Source organism: Schistocerca nitens, chromosome 8 (genome assembly GCF_023898315.1).
Source record: "Schistocerca nitens isolate TAMUIC-IGC-003100 chromosome 8, iqSchNite1.1, whole genome shotgun sequence".
Taxonomy (NCBI): domain Eukaryota; kingdom Metazoa; phylum Arthropoda; class Insecta; order Orthoptera; family Acrididae; genus Schistocerca; species Schistocerca nitens.
In genome coordinates, this window is record NC_064621.1 from 4399544 (window position 1) to 4417577 (window position 18034).

Sequence of the window (18034 nt, forward strand, 5' to 3'; positions counted from 1 at the left end):
TTCCTGTGTCACCAGTTTTACTTTCCGATGCACCTCTGCAGGTTTACTATATCCCTTGGACCTTCCCATTGACGAAGAAACACAGAAATTGCATCGGAATTAAATATAAGGGACACAATGCCGACTTAAGTACAGCAAGACTAATTCTTCCTACTGTCTATGTTTTGAGCGTTTCCTGTGTCATCAGTTTTACTTTCCGATGCACCTCTGCAGGTTTACTATATCCCTTGGACCTTCCCATTCACGATGAAACACAGAAATTTCATCGGAAATAAATATAAGAGACACAATGCCGACTTAAGTACAGGAAGACTGAGTCTTCCTACTGTCTATGATTTTAACGTTTCCTGTGTCACTAGTTTTACATTCCGATGCACCTCTGCAGGTTTACTGTATCCCTTGGACCTTCCCATTGACGATGAAACATAGAAATTGCATCGGAATTAAATATAAGAGACACAATGCCGACTTAAGTATAGGAAGACTGAGTCTTCCTACTGTCTATAATTTGAGCGTTTCCTGTATCACCAGTTTTACATTCCGATGCACATCTACAGGTTTTCTGTATCCCTTGGACCTTCACAGTGACGATGAAACACAGAAATTGCATCGGAATTAAATATAAGAGACACAATGCCGACTTAAGATTAAGAAAACAGTCTTATTACAGGCAATGTTTTGAGCGTATCCTGTGTCACCAGTTTTACATTACGATGCACCTCTGGGGGTTTACTGTATCCCTTGGACTTTCCCATTGGCGATGAAACACACAAATTGCATCGAATTTAAATATAAGAGACACAATGCCGACTTAAGTACCGGAAGACTGAGTCTTCCTACTCTCTATGCTTTGAGCGTTTCCTGTGTTACCAGTTTGACATTCCGATGCACCTCTGCAGGTTTCCTGTATCCCTTGGACCTTCCCATTGACGATGAAACACAGAAATTGCATCGAAATTAAATATAAGAGACACAATGCCAACTTAAGTACAAGAAAACAGTCTTCGTACGGTCAATGTTTTGAGCGTTTCCTGTGTCACCAGTTTTACATTCCGATGCACCTCTACCGGTTTACTGTATCCCTTTGACCTTCCCTTTCTCGATGAAACACAGAAATCGCATCGGAATTACATATAAGAAACACAATGCCGACTTAAGTACAGGAAGACTGAGTCTTCCTACTGTCTATGTTTTGAGCGTTTCCTGTGTCACCAGTTTTACATTCTGATGGACCTCTGCAGGTTTTCTGTATCCATTGGAGCCTCCCATTGACGATGAAACACAGAAATTGCATCGGAATTAAATACAAGAAACACAATGCCGACTTAAGTTCAGGAAGACTGAGTCTTCCTACTGTCTATGTTTTGAGCGTTTCCTGTGTCACCAGTTTTACATTCTGATGCACCTCTGCAGGATTACTGTATCCCTTGGACCTTCCCATTGACGATGAAACACAGAAATTGCATCGGAATTAAATATAAGAGATACAATGACGACTTAAAAACAGGAAGACTGAGTCTTCCTACTCTCTATGTTTTGAGCGTTTCCTGTGTCACCAGTTTTACATTCTGATGCACCTCTGCAGGTTTACTGTATCCCTTGGACCTTCTCGTTGTGATGAAACACAGATATTGCATCGGAATTAAGTACAGGAAGACTGAGTCTTCCTACTGTCTACGTTTTGAGCGTTTCCTGTGACACTAGTATTACATTCCGATGCACCTCTGCAGGTTTACTGTATCCCTTGGACCTTCCCATTGACGATGAAACACAGAAATTGCATCGGAATTAAATATAAGAGACACAATGCCGACTTAAGTACAGGAAGACTGGATCTTCCTACTGTCTATGTATTGAGCGTGTCCTGTGTCACCAGTTTTACATTCCGATGCACCTCTGCAGGCTTACTGTATCCCTTGGACCTTCCCATTGACGATGAAACACAGAAATTGCATCGGAATTAAATATAAGAGACACAATGCCGACTTCAGTACAGGAAGACTAAGTCTTCCTATAATTTGAGCGTTTCCTGTGTCACCAGTTTTACATTCCGATGCACCTCTACATGTTTACTGTATCCGTTGGACCTTCACAGTGACGATGAAACACAGAAATTGCATCGGAATTAAATATAAGAGACACAATGCCGACTTAAGTACAGGAAGACTGAGTCTTCCTACTGTCTATGTTTTGAGCGTTTCCTGTGTCATCAGTTTTCCTTTCCGATACACCTCTGCAGGTTTACTATATACCTTGGACCTTCCCATTCACGATGAAACACAGAAATTTCATCGTAAATAAATATAAGAGACACAATCCCGACTTAAGTATAGGAAGACTGAGTCGTCCTGCTTTCTATGTTTTGAGCGTTTCCTGTGTCACCAGTTTTACATTCTGATGCTCCTCTGCAGGCCTTCTGTATCCATTGGACCTTCCCATTGACGATGTAACACAGAAATTGCATCGGAATTAAATATGAGAGACACAATGCCGACTTAAGTACAGGAAAACTGAGTCTTCGTACTGTCTATGCTTTGAGCGTTTCCTGTGTCACCAGTTTTAGATTCTGATGCACCTCTGCAGGTTTTCTGTATCCATTGGACCTTCCCATTGACGATGAAACACAGAAATTGAATCGGAATTAAATATAAGACACACAATGCCGACTTAAGTACAGGAAGACGGAGTCTTCCTACTGTCTATGATTTGAGCTTTTCCTGTGTCACCAGTTTTATATTCCGATGCACCTCTGCAGGTTTCCTGTATCCCTTGGACCTTCCCATTGAAGATGAAACACAGAAATTGCATCGGAGTTAAATGTAAGAGACACAATGCCGACTTAAGTACAGGAAGACTGAGTCTTCCTACTGTCTATGATTTGAGCATTTCCTGTGTCACCAGTTTTACTTTCCGATGCACCTCTGCAGGTTTACTATATCCCTTGGACCTTCCCATTGACGAAGAAACACAGAAATTGCATCGGAATTAAATATAAGGGACACAATGCCGACTTAAGTACAGCAAGACTAATTCTTCCTACTGTCTATGTTTTGAGCGTTTCCTGTGTCATCAGTTTTACTTTCCGATGCACCTCTGCAGGTTTACTATATCCCTTGGACCTTCCCATTCACGATGAAACACAGAAATTTCATCGGAAATAAATATAAGAGACACAATGCCGACTTAAGTACAGGAAGACTGAGTCTTCCTACTGTCTATGATTTTAACGTTTCCTGTGTCACTAGTTTTACATTCCGATGCACCTCTGCAGGTTTACTGTATCCCTTGGACCTTCCCATTGACGATGAAACATAGAAATTGCATCGGAATTAAATATAAGAGACACAATGCCGACTTAAGTACAGGAAGACTGAGTCTTCCTACTGTCTATAATTTGAGCGTTTCCTGTATCACCAGTTTTACATTCCGATGCACATCTACAGGTTTTCTGTATCCCTTGGACCTTCACAGTGACGACGAAACACAGAAATTGCATCGGAATTAAATATAAGAGACACAATGCCGACTTAAGATTAAGAAAACAGTCTTATTACAGTCAATGTTTTGAGCGTATCCTGTGTCACCAGTTTTACATTACGATGCACCTCTGGGGGTTTACTGTATCCCTTGGACTTTCCCATTGGCGATGAAACACACAAATTGCATCGAATTTAAATATTAGAGACACAATGCCGACTTAAGTACCGGAAGACTGAGTCTTCCTACTCTCTATGCTTTGAGCGTTTCCTGTGTTACGAGTTTGACATTCCGATGCACCTCTGCAGGTTTCCTGTATCCCTTGGACCTTCCCATTGACGATGAAACACAGAAATTGCATCGAAATTAAATATAAGAGACACAATGCCAACTTAAGTACAAGAAAACAGTCTTCGTACGGTCAATGTTTTGAGCGTTTCCTGTGTCACCAGTTTTACATTCCGATGCACCTCTACCGGTTTACTGTATCCCTTTGACCTTCCCTTTCTCGATGAAACACAGAAATCGCATCGGAATTAAATATAAGAAACACAATGCCGACTTAAGTACAGGAAGACTGAGTCTTCCTACTGTCTATGTTTTGAGCGTTTCCTGTGTCACCAGTTTTACATTCTGATGGACCTCTGCAGGTTTTCTGTATCCATTGGAGCCTCCCATTGACGATGAAACACAGAAATTGCATCGGAATTAAATACAAGAAACACAATGCCGACTTAAGTTCAGGAAGACTGAGTCTTCCTACTGTCTATGCTTTGAGCGTTTCCTGTGGCACCAGTTTTACATTCTGATGCACCTCTGCAGCATTACTGTATCCCTTGGACCTTCCCATTGACGATGAAACACAGAAATTGCATCGGAATTAAATATAAGAGATACAATGACGACTTAAAAACAGGAAGACTGAGTCTTCCTACTCTCTATGTTTTGAGCGTTTCCTGTGTCACTAGTTTTACATTCCGATGCACCATTGCAGGTTTACTGTATCCCTTGGACCTTCCCATTGTCGATGAAACACAGAAATTGCATCGGAATTAAATGTAAGAGACTCAATGCCGACTTAAATACAGGAAGAATGAGTCTTCCTGCTGTCTATGTGTTGAGCGTTTCCTGTGTCACCAGTTTTACATTCTGATGCACCTCTGCAGGTTTACTGTATCCCTTGGACCTTCCCATTGACGATGAAACACAGAAATTGCATCGGAATTAAATATAAGACACACAATGCCGACTTAAGTACAGGAAGACTGAGTCTTCCTACTGTCTACGTTCTGAGCGTTTCCTGTGTCACCAGTTTTACATTCCGATGCACCTCTGCAGGTTTACTGTATCCCTTGGACCTTCCCATTGACGATGAAACACAGAAATTGCATCGGAATTAAATATAAGACACACAATGCCGACTTAAGTACAGGAAGACTGAGTCTTCCTACTGTCTATGCTTTGAGCGTTTCCTGTGACACTAGTATTACATTCCGATGCACCTCTGCAGGTTTACTGTATCCCTTGGACCTTCCCATTGACGATGAAACACAGAAATTGCATCGGAATTAAATATAAGAGACACAATGCCGACTTAAGTACAGGAAGACTGAGTCTTCCTACTGTCTATGTATTGAGCGTGTCCTGTGTCACCAGTTTTACATTCCGATGCACCTCTGCAGGCTTACTGTATCCCTTGGACCTTCCCATTGACGATGAAACACAGAAATTGCATCGGAATTATATATAAGAGACACACTGCCGACTTAAGTACAGGAAGACTAAGTCTTCCTATAATTTGAGCGTTTCCTGTGTCACCAGTTTTACATTCCGATGCACCTCTACATGTTTACTGTATCCGTTGGACCTTCACAGTGACGATGAAACACAGAAATTTCATCGGAATTAAATATAAGAGACACAATGCCGACTTAAGTACAGGAAGACTGAGTCTTCCTACTGTCTATGTTTTGAGCGTTTCCTGTGACACTAGTATTACATTCCGATGCACCTCTGCCGGCTTACTGTATCCGTTGGACCTTCCCATTGACGATGAAACACAGAAATTTCATCGGAAATAAATATAAGAGACACAATGCCGACTTAAGTACAGGAAGACTGAGTCTTCCTACTGTCTATGTTTTGAGCGTTTCCTGTGACACTAGTATTACTTTCCGATGCACCTCTGCAGGTTTACTGTATCCCTTGGAGCTTCCCATTGACGATGAAACACAGAAACTGCATCGGAATTAAATATAAGAGACACAATGCCGACTTAAGTACAGGAAGACTGAGTCTTCCTACTGTCTATGTTTTGAGCGTGTCCTGTGTCACCAGTTTTACATTCCGATGCACCTCTGCAGGCTTACTGTATCCCTTGGACCTTCCCATTGACGATGAAACACAGAAATTGCATCGGAATTAAATATAAGAGACACAATGCCGACTTAAGTACAGGAAGACTGAGTCTTCCTACAATTTGAGCGTTTCCTGTGTCACCAGTTTTACATTCCGATGCACCTCTACATGTTTACTGTATCCGTTGGACCTTCACAGTGACGATGAAACACAGAAATTGCATCGGAATTAAATATAAGAGACACAATGCCGACTTAAGTACAGGAAGACTGAGTCTTCCTACTGTCTATGTTTTGAGCGTTTCCTGTGTCATCAGTTTTCCTTTCCGATACACCTCTGCAGGTTTACTATATACCTTGGACCTTCCCATTCACGATGAAACACAGAAATTTCATCGTAAATAAATATAAGAGACACAATCCCGACTTAAGTATAGGAAGACTGAGTCGTCCTGCTTTCTATGTTTTGAGCGTTTCCTGTGTCACCAGTTTTACATTCTGATGCTCCTCTGCAGGCCTTCTGTATCCATTGGACCTTCCCATTGACGATGTAACACAGAAATTGCATCGGAATTAAATATAAGAGACACAATGCCGACTTAAGTACAGGAAAACTGAGTCTTCGTACTGTCTATGCTTTGAGCGTTTCCTGTGTCACCAGTTTTAGATTCTGATGCACCTCTGCAGGTTTTCTGTATCCATTGGACCTTCCCATTGACGATGAAACACAGAAATTGAATCGGAATTAAATATAAGACACACAATGCCGACTTAAGTACAGGAAGACGGAGTCTTCCTACTGTCTATGATTTGAGCTTTTCCTGTGTCACCAGTTTTATATTCCGATGCACCTCTGCAGGTTTCCTGTATCCCTTGGACCTTCCCATTGAAGATGAAACACAGAAATTGCATCGGAGTTAAATGTAAGAGACACAATGCCGACTTAAGTACAGGAAGACTGAGTCTTCCTACTGTCTATGATTTGAGCATTTCCTGTGTCACCAGTTTTACTTTCCGATGCACCTCTGCAGGTTTACTATATCCCTTGGACCTTCCCATTGACGAAGAAACACAGAAATTGCATCGGAATTAAATATAAGGGACACAATGCCGACTTAAGTACAGCAAGACTAATTCTTCCTACTGTCTATGTTTTGAGCGTTTCCTGTGTCATCAGTTTTACTTTCCGATGCACCTCTGCAGGTTTACTATATCCCTTGGACCTTCCCATTCACGATGAAACACAGAAATTTCATCGGAAATAAATTTAAGAGACCAATGCCGACTTAAGTACAGGAAGACTGAGTCTTCCTACTGTCTATGATTTTAACGTTTCCTGTGTCACTAGTTTTACATTCCGATGCACCTCTGCAGGTTTACTGTATCCCTTGGACCTTCCCATTGACGATGAAACATAGAAATTGCATCGGAATTAAATATAAGAGACACAATGCCGACTTAAGTACAGGAAGACTGAGTCTTCCTACTGTCTATAATTTGAGCGTTTCCTGTATCACCAGTTTTACATTCCGATGCACATCTACAGGTATTCTGTATCCCTTGGACCTTCACAGTGACGACGAAACACAGAAATTGCATCGGAATTAAATATAAGAGACACAATGCCGACTTAAGATTAAGAAAACAGTCTTATTACAGTCAATGTTTTGAGCGTATCCTGTGTCACCAGTTTTACATTACGATGCACCTCTGGGGGTTTACTGTATCCCTTGGACTTTCCCATTGGCGATGAAACACACAAATTGCATCGAATTTAAATATAAGAGACACAATGCCGACTTAAGTACCGGAAGACTGAGTCTTCCTACTCTCTATGCTTTGAGCGTTTCCTGTGTTACCAGTTTGACATTCCGATGCACCTCTGCAGGTTTCCTGTATCCCTTGGACCTTCCCATTGACGATGAAACACAGAAATTGCATCGAAATTAAATATAAGAGACACAATGCCAACTTAAGTACAAGAAAACAGTCTTCGTACGGTCAATGTTTTGAGCGTTTCCTGTGTCACCAGTTTTACATTCCGATGCACCTCTACCGGTTTACTGTATCCCTTTGACCTTCCCTTTCTCGATGAAACACAGAAATCGCATCGGAATTAAATATAAGAAACACAATGCCGACTTAAGTACAGGAAGACTGAGTCTTCCTACTGTCTATGTTTTGAGCGTTTCCTGTGTCACCAGTTTTACATTCTGATGGACCTCTGCAGGTTTTCTGTATCCATTGGAGCCTCCCATTGACGATGAAACACAGAAATTGCATCGGAATTAAATACAAGAAACACAATGCCGACTTAAGTTCAGGAAGACTGAGTCTTCCTACTGTCTATGTTTTGAGCGTTTCCTGTGGCACCAGTTTTACATTCTGATGCACCTCTGCAGGATTACTGTATCCCTTGGACCTTCCCATTGACGATGAAACACAGAAATTGCATCGGAATTAAATATAAGAGATACAATGACGACTTAAAAACAGGAAGACTGAGTCTTCCTACTCTCTATGTTTTGAGCGTTTCCTGTGTCACTAGTTTTACATTCCGATGCACCATTGCAGGTTTACTGTATCCCTTGGACCTTCCCATTGTCGATGAAACACAGAAATTGCATCGGAATTAAATGTAAGAGACTCAATGCCGACTTAAATACAGGAAGAATGAGTCTTCCTACTGTCTATGTGTTGAGCGTTTCCTGTGTCACCAGTTTTACATTCTGATGCACCTCTGCAGGTTTACTGTATCCCTTGGACCTTCCCATTGACGATGAAACACAGAAATTGCATCGGAATTAAATATAAGAGATACAATGCCGACTTAAGTACAGGAAGACTCAGTCCTCCTACTGTCTACGTTTTGAGCGTTTCCTGTGTCACCAGTTTTACATTCCGATGCACCTCTGCAGGTTTACGGTATCCCTTGGACCTTCCCATTGACGATGAAACACAGAAATTGCATCGGAATTAAATATAAGAGACACAATGCCGACTTAAGTACAGGAAGACTGAGTCTACCTACTGTCTATGTTTTGAGCGTTTCCTGTGACACTAGTTTTACATTCCGATGCACCTCTGCAGATTTACTGTATCCCTTGGACCTTCCCATTGACGATGAAACACAGAAATTGCATCGAAATTAAATATAAGAGACACAATGCCGACTTAAGTGCAAGAAAACAGTCTTCGTACGGTCAATGTTTTGAGCGTTTCCTGTGTCACCAGTTTTACATTCCGATGCACCTCTGCCGGTTTACTGTATCCCTTTGACCTTCCCTTTCTCGATGAAACACAGAAATCGCATCGGAATTAAATATAAGAAACACAATGCCGACTTAAATACAGGAAGACTGAGTCTTCCTACTGTCTATGTATTCAGCGTTTCCTGTGTCACCAGTTTTACATTCTGATGCACCTCTGCAGGTTTACTGTATCCCTTAGACCTTCTCGTTGACGATGAAACACAGAAATTGCATCGGAATTAAATATAAGAGACACAATGCCGACTTAAGTACAGGAAGACTGAGTCTTCCTACTGTCTACGTTCTGAGCGTTTCCTGTGTCACCAGTTTTACATTCCGATGCACCTCTGCAGGTTTACTGTATCCCTTGGACCTTCCCATTGACGATGAAACACAGAAATTGCATCGGAATTAAATAAAAGAGACACAATGCCGACTTAAGTACAGGAAGACTGAGTCTTCCTACTGTCTATGTATTGAGCGTGTCCTGTGTCACCAGTTTTACATTCCGATGCACCTCTGCAGGCTTACTGTATCCCTTGGACCTTCCCATTGACGATGAAACACAGAAATTGCATCGGAATTATATATAAGAGACACACTGCCGACTTAAGTACAGGAAGACTAAGTCTTCCTATAATTTGAGCGTTTCCTGTGTCACCAGTTTTACATTCCGATGCACCTCTACATGTTTACTGTATCCGTTGGACCTTCACAGTGACGATGAAACACAGAAATTGCATCGGAATTAAATATAAGAGACACAATGCCGACTTAAGTACAGGAAGACTGAGTCTTCCTACTGTCTATGTTTTGAGCGTTTCCTGTGACACTAGTATTACATTCCGATGCACCTCTGCCGGCTTACTGTATCCGTTGGACCTTCCCATTGACGATGAAACACAGAAATTTCATCGGAAATAAATATAAGAGACACAATGCCGACTTAAGTACAGGAAGACTGAGTCTTCCTACTGTCTATGTTTTGAGCGTTTCCTGTGACACTAGTATTACATTCCGATGCACCTCTGCAGGTTTACTGTATCCCTTGGACCTTCCCATTGACGATGAAACACAGAAACTGCATCGGAATTAAATATAAGAGACACAATGCCGACTTAAGTACAGGAAGACTGAGTCTTCCTACTGTCTATGTTTGAGCGTGTCCTGTGTCACCAGTTTTACATTCCGATGCACCTCTGCAGGCTTACTGTATCCCTTGGACCTTCCCATTGACGATGAAACACAGAAATTGCATCGGAATTAAATATAAGAGACACAATGCCGACTTAAGTACAGGAAGACTGAGTCTTCCTACAATTTGAGCGTTTCCTGTGTCACCAGTTTTACATTCCGATGCACCTCTACATGTTTACTGTATCCGTTGGACCTTCACAGTGACGATGAAACACAGAAATTGCATCGGAATTAAATATAAAAGACACAACGCCGACTTAAGTACAGGAAGACTATCTCTTCCTACTGTCTATGTTTTGAGCGTTTCCTGTGTCATCAGTTTTCCTTTCCGATACACCTCTGCATGTTTACTATATACCTTGGACCTTCCCATTCACGATGAAACACAGAAATTTCATCGGAAATAAATATAAGAGACACAATACCGACTTAAGTATAGGAAGACTGAATCTTCCTGCTTTCTATGTTATGAGCGTTTCCTGTGTCACCAGTTTTACATTCTGATGCACCTCTGCAGGTTTTCTGTATCCATTGGACCTTCCCATTGACGATGAAACACAGAAATTGAATCGGAATTAAATATAAGACACACAATGCCGACTTAAGTACAGGAAGACAGAGTCTTCCTACTGTCTATGATTTGAGCTTTTCCTGTGTCACCAGTTTTACATTCCGATGCACCTCTGCAGGTTTCCTGTATCTCTTGGACCTTCCTATTGAAGATGAAACACAGAAATTGCATCGGAGTTAAATATAAGAGACACAATGCCGACTTAAGTACAGGAAGACTGAGTCTTCCTACTGTCTATGTTTTGAGCGTTTCCTGTGTCACCAGTTTTACTTTCCGATGCACCTCTGCAGGTTTACTATATCCCTTGGACCTTCCCATTGACGATGAAACACAGAAATTGCATCGGAATTAAATATAAGGGACACAATGCCGACTTAAGTACAGGAAGACTAATTCTTCCTACTGTCTATGTTTTGAGCGTTTCCTGTGTCATCAGTTTTACTTTCCGATGCACCTCTGCAGGTTTACTATATCCCTTGGACCTTCCCATTCACGATGAAAGACAGAAATTTCATCGGAAATAAATATAAGAGACACAATGCCGACCTAAGTACAGGAAGACTGAGTCTTCCTACTGTCTATGATTTTAACGTTTCCTGTGTCACTAGTTTTACATTCCGATGCACCTCTGCAGGTTTACTGTATCCCTTGGACCTTCCCATTGACGATGAAACACAGAAATTGCATCGGAATTAAATATAAGAGACACAATGCCGACTTAAGTACAGGAAGACTGAGTCTTCCTACTGTCTACGTTTTGAGCGTTTCCTGTGTCACCATTTTTACATTCCGATGCACCTCTGCAGGTTTACTATATCCCTTGGACCTTCCCATCGACGATGAAACACAGAAATTGCATCGGAATTAAATATAAGAGACACAATGCCGACTTAAGTACAGGAAGACTGAGTCTTCCTACTGTCTATGTTTTGAGCGTTTCCTGTGTCACCAGTTTTACATTCTGATGCACCTCTGCAGGTTTTCTGTATCCATTGGACCTTCCCATTGACGATGAAACACAGAAATTGCAACGGAATTAAATATAAGAAACACAATGCCGACTTAAGTACAGGAAGACTGAGTCTTCCTACTGTCTATGTTTTGAGCGTTTCCGGTGTCAGCAGTTTTACATTCTGATGCACCTCTGCAGGATTACTGTATCCCTTGGACCTTCCCATTGACGATGAAACACAGAAATTGCATCGGAATTAAATATAAGAGATACAATGCCGACTTAAGTACAGGAAGACTGAGTCTTCCTACTCTCTATGTTTTGAGCGTTTCCTCTGTCACTAGTTTTACATTCCGATGCACCACTGCAGGCTTACTGTATCCCTTGGACCTTCCCATTGTCGATGAAACACAGAAATTGCATCGGAATTTAATGTAAGAGACACAATGCCGACTTAAATACAGGAAGAATGAGTCTTCCTACTGTCTATGTGTTGAGCGTTTCCTGTGTCACCAGTTTTACATTCTGATGCACCTCTGCAGGTTTACTGTATCCCTTGGACCTTCCCATTGACGATGAAACACAGATATTGCATCGGAATTAAATATAAGAGATACAATGCCGACTTAAGTACAGGAAGACTCAGTCTTCCAACTGTCTACGTTTTGAGCGTTTCCTGTGTCACCAGTTTTACATTCCGTTGCACCTCTGCTGGTTTACGGTATCCCTTGGACCTTCCCATTGACGATGAAACACAGAAATTGCATCGGAATTAAATATAAGAGACACAATGCCGACTTAAGTACAGGAAGACTGAGTCTTCCTACTGTCTATGTTTTGAGCGTTTCCTGTGACACTAGTTTTACATTCCGATGCACCTCTGCAGGTTTACTGTATCCCTTGGACCTTCCCATTGACGATGAAACACAGAAATTGCATCGAAATTAAATATAAGAGACACAATGCCGACTTAAGTGCAAGAAAACAGTCTTCGTACGGTCAATCATTTGAGCGTTTCCTGTGTCACCTGTTTTACATTCCGATGCACCTCTACCGGTTTACTGTATCCCTTTGACCTTCCCTTTCTCGATAAAACACAGAAATCGCATCGGAATTAAATATAAGAAACACAATGCCGACTTAAGTACAGGAAGACTGAGTCTTCCTACTGTCTATGTTTTGAGCGTTTCCTGTGTCACCAGTTTTACATTCTGATGCACCTCTGCAGGTTTTCTGTATCCATTGGACCTTCCCATTGACGATGAAACACAGAAATTGCAACGGAATTAAATGTAAGAAACACAATGCCGACTTAAGTACAGGAAGACTGAGTCTTCCTACTGTCTATGTTTTGAGCGTTTCCGGTGTCAGCAGTTTTACATTCTGATGCACCTCTGCAGGATTACTGTATCCCTTGGACCTTCCCATTGACGATGAAACACAGAAATTGCATCGGAATTAAATATAAGAGATACAATGCCGACTTAAGTACAGGAAGACTGAGTCTTCCTACTCTCTATGTTTTGAGCGTTTCCTCTGTCACTAGTTTTACATTCCGATGCACCACTGCAGGTTTACTGTATCCCTTTGACCTTCCCTTTCTCGATGAAACACAGAAATCGCATCGGAATTAAATGTAAGAGACACAATGCCGACTTAAATACAGGAAGAATGAGTCTTCCTACTGTCTATGTATTCAGCGTTTCCTGTGTCACCAGTTTTACATTCTGATGCACCTCTGCAGGTTTACTGTATCCCTTAGACCTTCTCGTTGACGATGAAACACAGAAATTGCATCGGAATTAAATATAAGAGACACAATGCCGACTTAAGTACAGGAAGACTGAGTCTTCCTACTGTCTACGTTCTGAGCGTTTCCTGTGTCACCAATTTTACATTCCGATGCACCTCTGCAGGTTTACTGTATCCCTTGGACCTTCCCATTGACGATGAAACACAGAAATTGCATCGGAATTAAATATAAGACACACAATGCCGACTTAAGTACAGGAAGACTGAGTCTTCCTACTGTCTATGCTTTGAGCGTTTCCTGTGACACTAGTATTACATTCCGATGCACCTCTGCAGGTTTACTGTATCCCTTGGACCTTCCCATTGACGATGAAACACAGAAATTGCATCGGAATTAAATATAAGAGACACAATGCCGACTTAAGTACAGGAAGACTGAGTCTTCCTACTGTCTATGTATTGAGCGTGTCCTGTGTCACCAGTTTTACATTCCGATGCACCTCTGCAGGCTTACTGTATCCCTTGGACCTTCCCATTGACGATGAAACACAGAAATTGCATCGGAATTATATATAAGAGACACACTGCCGACTTAAGTACAGGAAGACTAAGTCTTCCTATAATTTGAGCGTTTCCTGTGTCACCAGTTTTACATTCCGATGCACCTCTACATGTTTACTGTATCCGTTGGACCTTCACAGTGACGATGAAACACAGAAATTGCATCGGAATTAAATATAAGAGACACAATGCCGACTTAAGTACAGGAAGACTGAGTCTTCCTACTGTCTATGTTTTGAGCGTTTCCTGTGACACTAGTATTACATTCCGATGCACCTCTGCCGGCTTACTGTATCCCTTGGACCTTCCCATTGACGATGAAACACAGAAATTTCATCGGAAATAAATATAAGAGACACAATGCCGACTTAAGTACAGGAAGACTGAGTCTTCCTACTGTCTATGTTTTGAGCGTTTCCTGTGACACTAGTATTACATTCCGATGCACCTCTGCAGGTTTACTGTATCCCTTGGACCTTCCCATTGACGATGAAACACAGAAACTGCATCGGAATTAAATATAAGAGACACAATGCCGACTTAAGTACAGGAAGACTGAGTCTTCCTACTGTCTATGTTTTGAGCGTGTCCTGTGTCACCAGTTTTACATTCCGATGCACCTCTGCAGGCTTACTGTATCCCTTGGACCTTCCCATTGACGATGAAACACAAATTGCATCGGAATTAAATATAAGAGACACAATGCCGACTTAAGTACAGGAAGACTGAGTCTTCCTACAATTTGAGCGTTTCCTGTGTCACCAGTTTTACATTCCGATGCACCTCTACATGTTTACTGTATCCGTTGGACCTTCACAGTGACGATGAAACACAGAAATTGCATCGGAATTAAATATAAAAGACACAATGCCGACTTAAGTACAGGAAGACTATCTCTTCCTACTGTCTATGTTTTGAGCGTTTCCTGTGTCATCAGTTTTCCTTTCCGATACACCTCTGCATGTTTACTATATACCTTGGACCTTCCCATTCACGATGAAACACAGAAATTTCATCGGAAATAAATATAAGAGACACAATACCGACTTAAGTATAGGAAGACTGAATCTTCCTGCTTTCTATGTTATGAGCGTTTCCTGTGTCACCAGTTTTACATTCTGATGCACCTCTGCAGGTTTTCTGTATCCATTGGACCTTCCCATTGACGATGAAACACAGAAATTGAATCGGAATTAAATATAAGACACACAATGCCGACTTAAGTACAGGAAGACTGAGTCTTCCTACTGTCTATGATTTGAGCTTTTCCTGTGTCACCAGTTTTACATTCCGATGCACCTCTGCAGGTTTCCTGTATCTCTTGGACCTTCCTATTGAAGATGAAACACAGAAATTGCATCGGAGTTAAATATAAGAGACACAATGCCGACTTAAGTACAGGAAGACTGAGTCTTCCTACTGTCTATGTTTTGAGCGTTTCCTGTGTCACCAGTTTTACTTTCCGATGCACCTCTGCAGGTTTACTATATCCCTTGGACCTTCCCATTGACGATGAAACACAGAAATTGCATCGGAATTAAATATAAGGGACACAATGCCGACTTAAGTACAGGAAGACTAATTCTTCCTACTGTCTATGTTTTGAGCGTTTCCTGTGTCATCAGTTTTACTTTCCGATGCACCTCTGCAGGTTTACTATATCCCTTGGACCTTCCCATTCACGATGAAAGACAGAAATTTCATCGGAAATAAATATAAGAGACACAATGCCGACCTAAGTACAGGAAGACTGAGTCTTCCTACTGTCTATGATTTTAACGTTTCCTGTGTCACTAGTTTTACATTCCGATGCACCTCTGCAGGTTTACTGTATCCCTTGGACCTTCCCATTGACGATGAAACACAGAAATTGCATCGGAATTAAATATAAGAGACACAATGCCGACTTAAGTACAGGAAGACTGAGTCTTCCTACTGTCTACGTTTTGAGCGTTTCCTGTGTCACCATTTTTACATTCCGATGCACCTCTGCAGGTTTACTGTATCCCTTGGACCTTCCCATCGACGATGAAACACAGAAATTGCATCGGAATTAAATATAAGAGACACAATGCCGACTTAAGTACAGGAAGACTGAGTCTTCCTACTGTCTATGTTTTGAGCGTTTCCTGTGACACTAGTTTTACATTCCGATGCACCTCTGCAGGTTTACTGTATCCCTTGGACCTTCCCATTGACGATGAAACACAGAAATTGCATCGAAATTAAATATAAGAGACACAATGCCGACTTAAGGGCAAGAAAACAGTCTTCGTACGGTCAATCTTTTGAGCGTTTCCTGTGTCACCAGTTTTACATTCCGATGCACCTCTGCCGGTTTACTGTATCCCTTTGACCTTCCCTTTCTCGATAAAACACAGAAATCGCATCGGAATTAAATATAAGAAACACAATGCCGACTTAAGTACAGGAAGACTGAGTCTTCCTACTGTCTATGTTTTGAGCGTTTCCTGTGTCACCAGTTTTACATTCTGATGCACCTCTGCAGGTTTTCTGTATCCATTGGACCTTCCCATTGACGATGAAACACAGAAATTGCAACGGAATTAAATATAAGAAATACAATGCCGACTTAAGTACAGGAAGACTGAGTCTTCCTACTGTCTATGTTTTGAGCGTTTCCGGTGTCAGCAGATTTACATTCTGATGCACCTCTGCAGGATTACTGTATCCCTTGGACCCTCCCATTGACGATGAAACACAGAAATTGCATCGGAATTAAATATAAGAGATACAATGCCGACTTAAGTACAGGAAGACTGAGTCTTCCTACTCTCTATGTTTTGAGCGTTTCCTCTGTCACTAGTTTTACATTCCGATGCACCACTGCAGGCTTACTGTATCCCTTGGACCTTCCCATTGTCGATGAAACACAGAAATTGCATCGGAATTTAATGTAAGAGACACAATGCCGACTTAAATACAGGAAGAATGAGTCTTCCTACTGTCTATGTGTTGAGCGTTTCCTGTGTCACCAGTTTTACATTCTGATGCACCTCTGCAGGTTTACTGTATCCCTTGGACCTTCCCATTGACGATGAAACACAGAAATTGCATCGGAATTAAATATAAGAGATACAATGCCGACTTAAGTACAGGAAGACTCAGTCTTCCAACTGTCTACGTTTTGAGCGTTTCCTGTGTCACCAGTTTTACATTCCGTTGCACCTCTGCAGGTTTACGGTATCCCTTGGACCTTCCCATTGACGATGAAACACAGAAATTGCATCGGAATTAAATATAAGAGACACAATGCCGACTTAAGTACAGGAAGACTGAGTCTTCCTACTGTCTATGTTTTGAGCGTTTCCTGTGACACTAGTTTTACATTCCGATGCACCTCTGCATGTTTACTGTATCCCTTGGACCTTCCCATTGACGATGAAACACAGAAATTGCATCGAAATTAAATATAAGAGACACAATGCCGACTTAAGTGCAAGAAAACAGTCTTCGTACGGTCAATCTTTTGAGCGTTTCCTGTGTCACCTGTTTTACATTCCGATGCACCTCTGCCGGTTTACTGTATCCCTTTGACCTTCCCTTTCTCGATAAAACACAGAAATCGCATCGGAATTAAATATAAGAAACACAATGCCGACTTAAGTACAGGAAGACTGAGTCTTCCTACTGTCTATGTTTTGAGCGTTTCCTGTGTCCCAGTTTTACATTCTGATGCACCTCTGCAGGTTTTCTGTATCCATTGGACCTTCCCATTGACGATGAAACACAGAAATTGCAACGGAATTAAATGTAAGAAACACAATGCCGACTTAAGTACAGGAAGACTGAGTCTTCCTACTGTCTATGTTTTGAGCGTTTCCGGTGTCAGCAGTTTTACATTCTGATGCACCTCTGCAGGATTACTGTATCCCTTGGACCTTCCCATTGACGA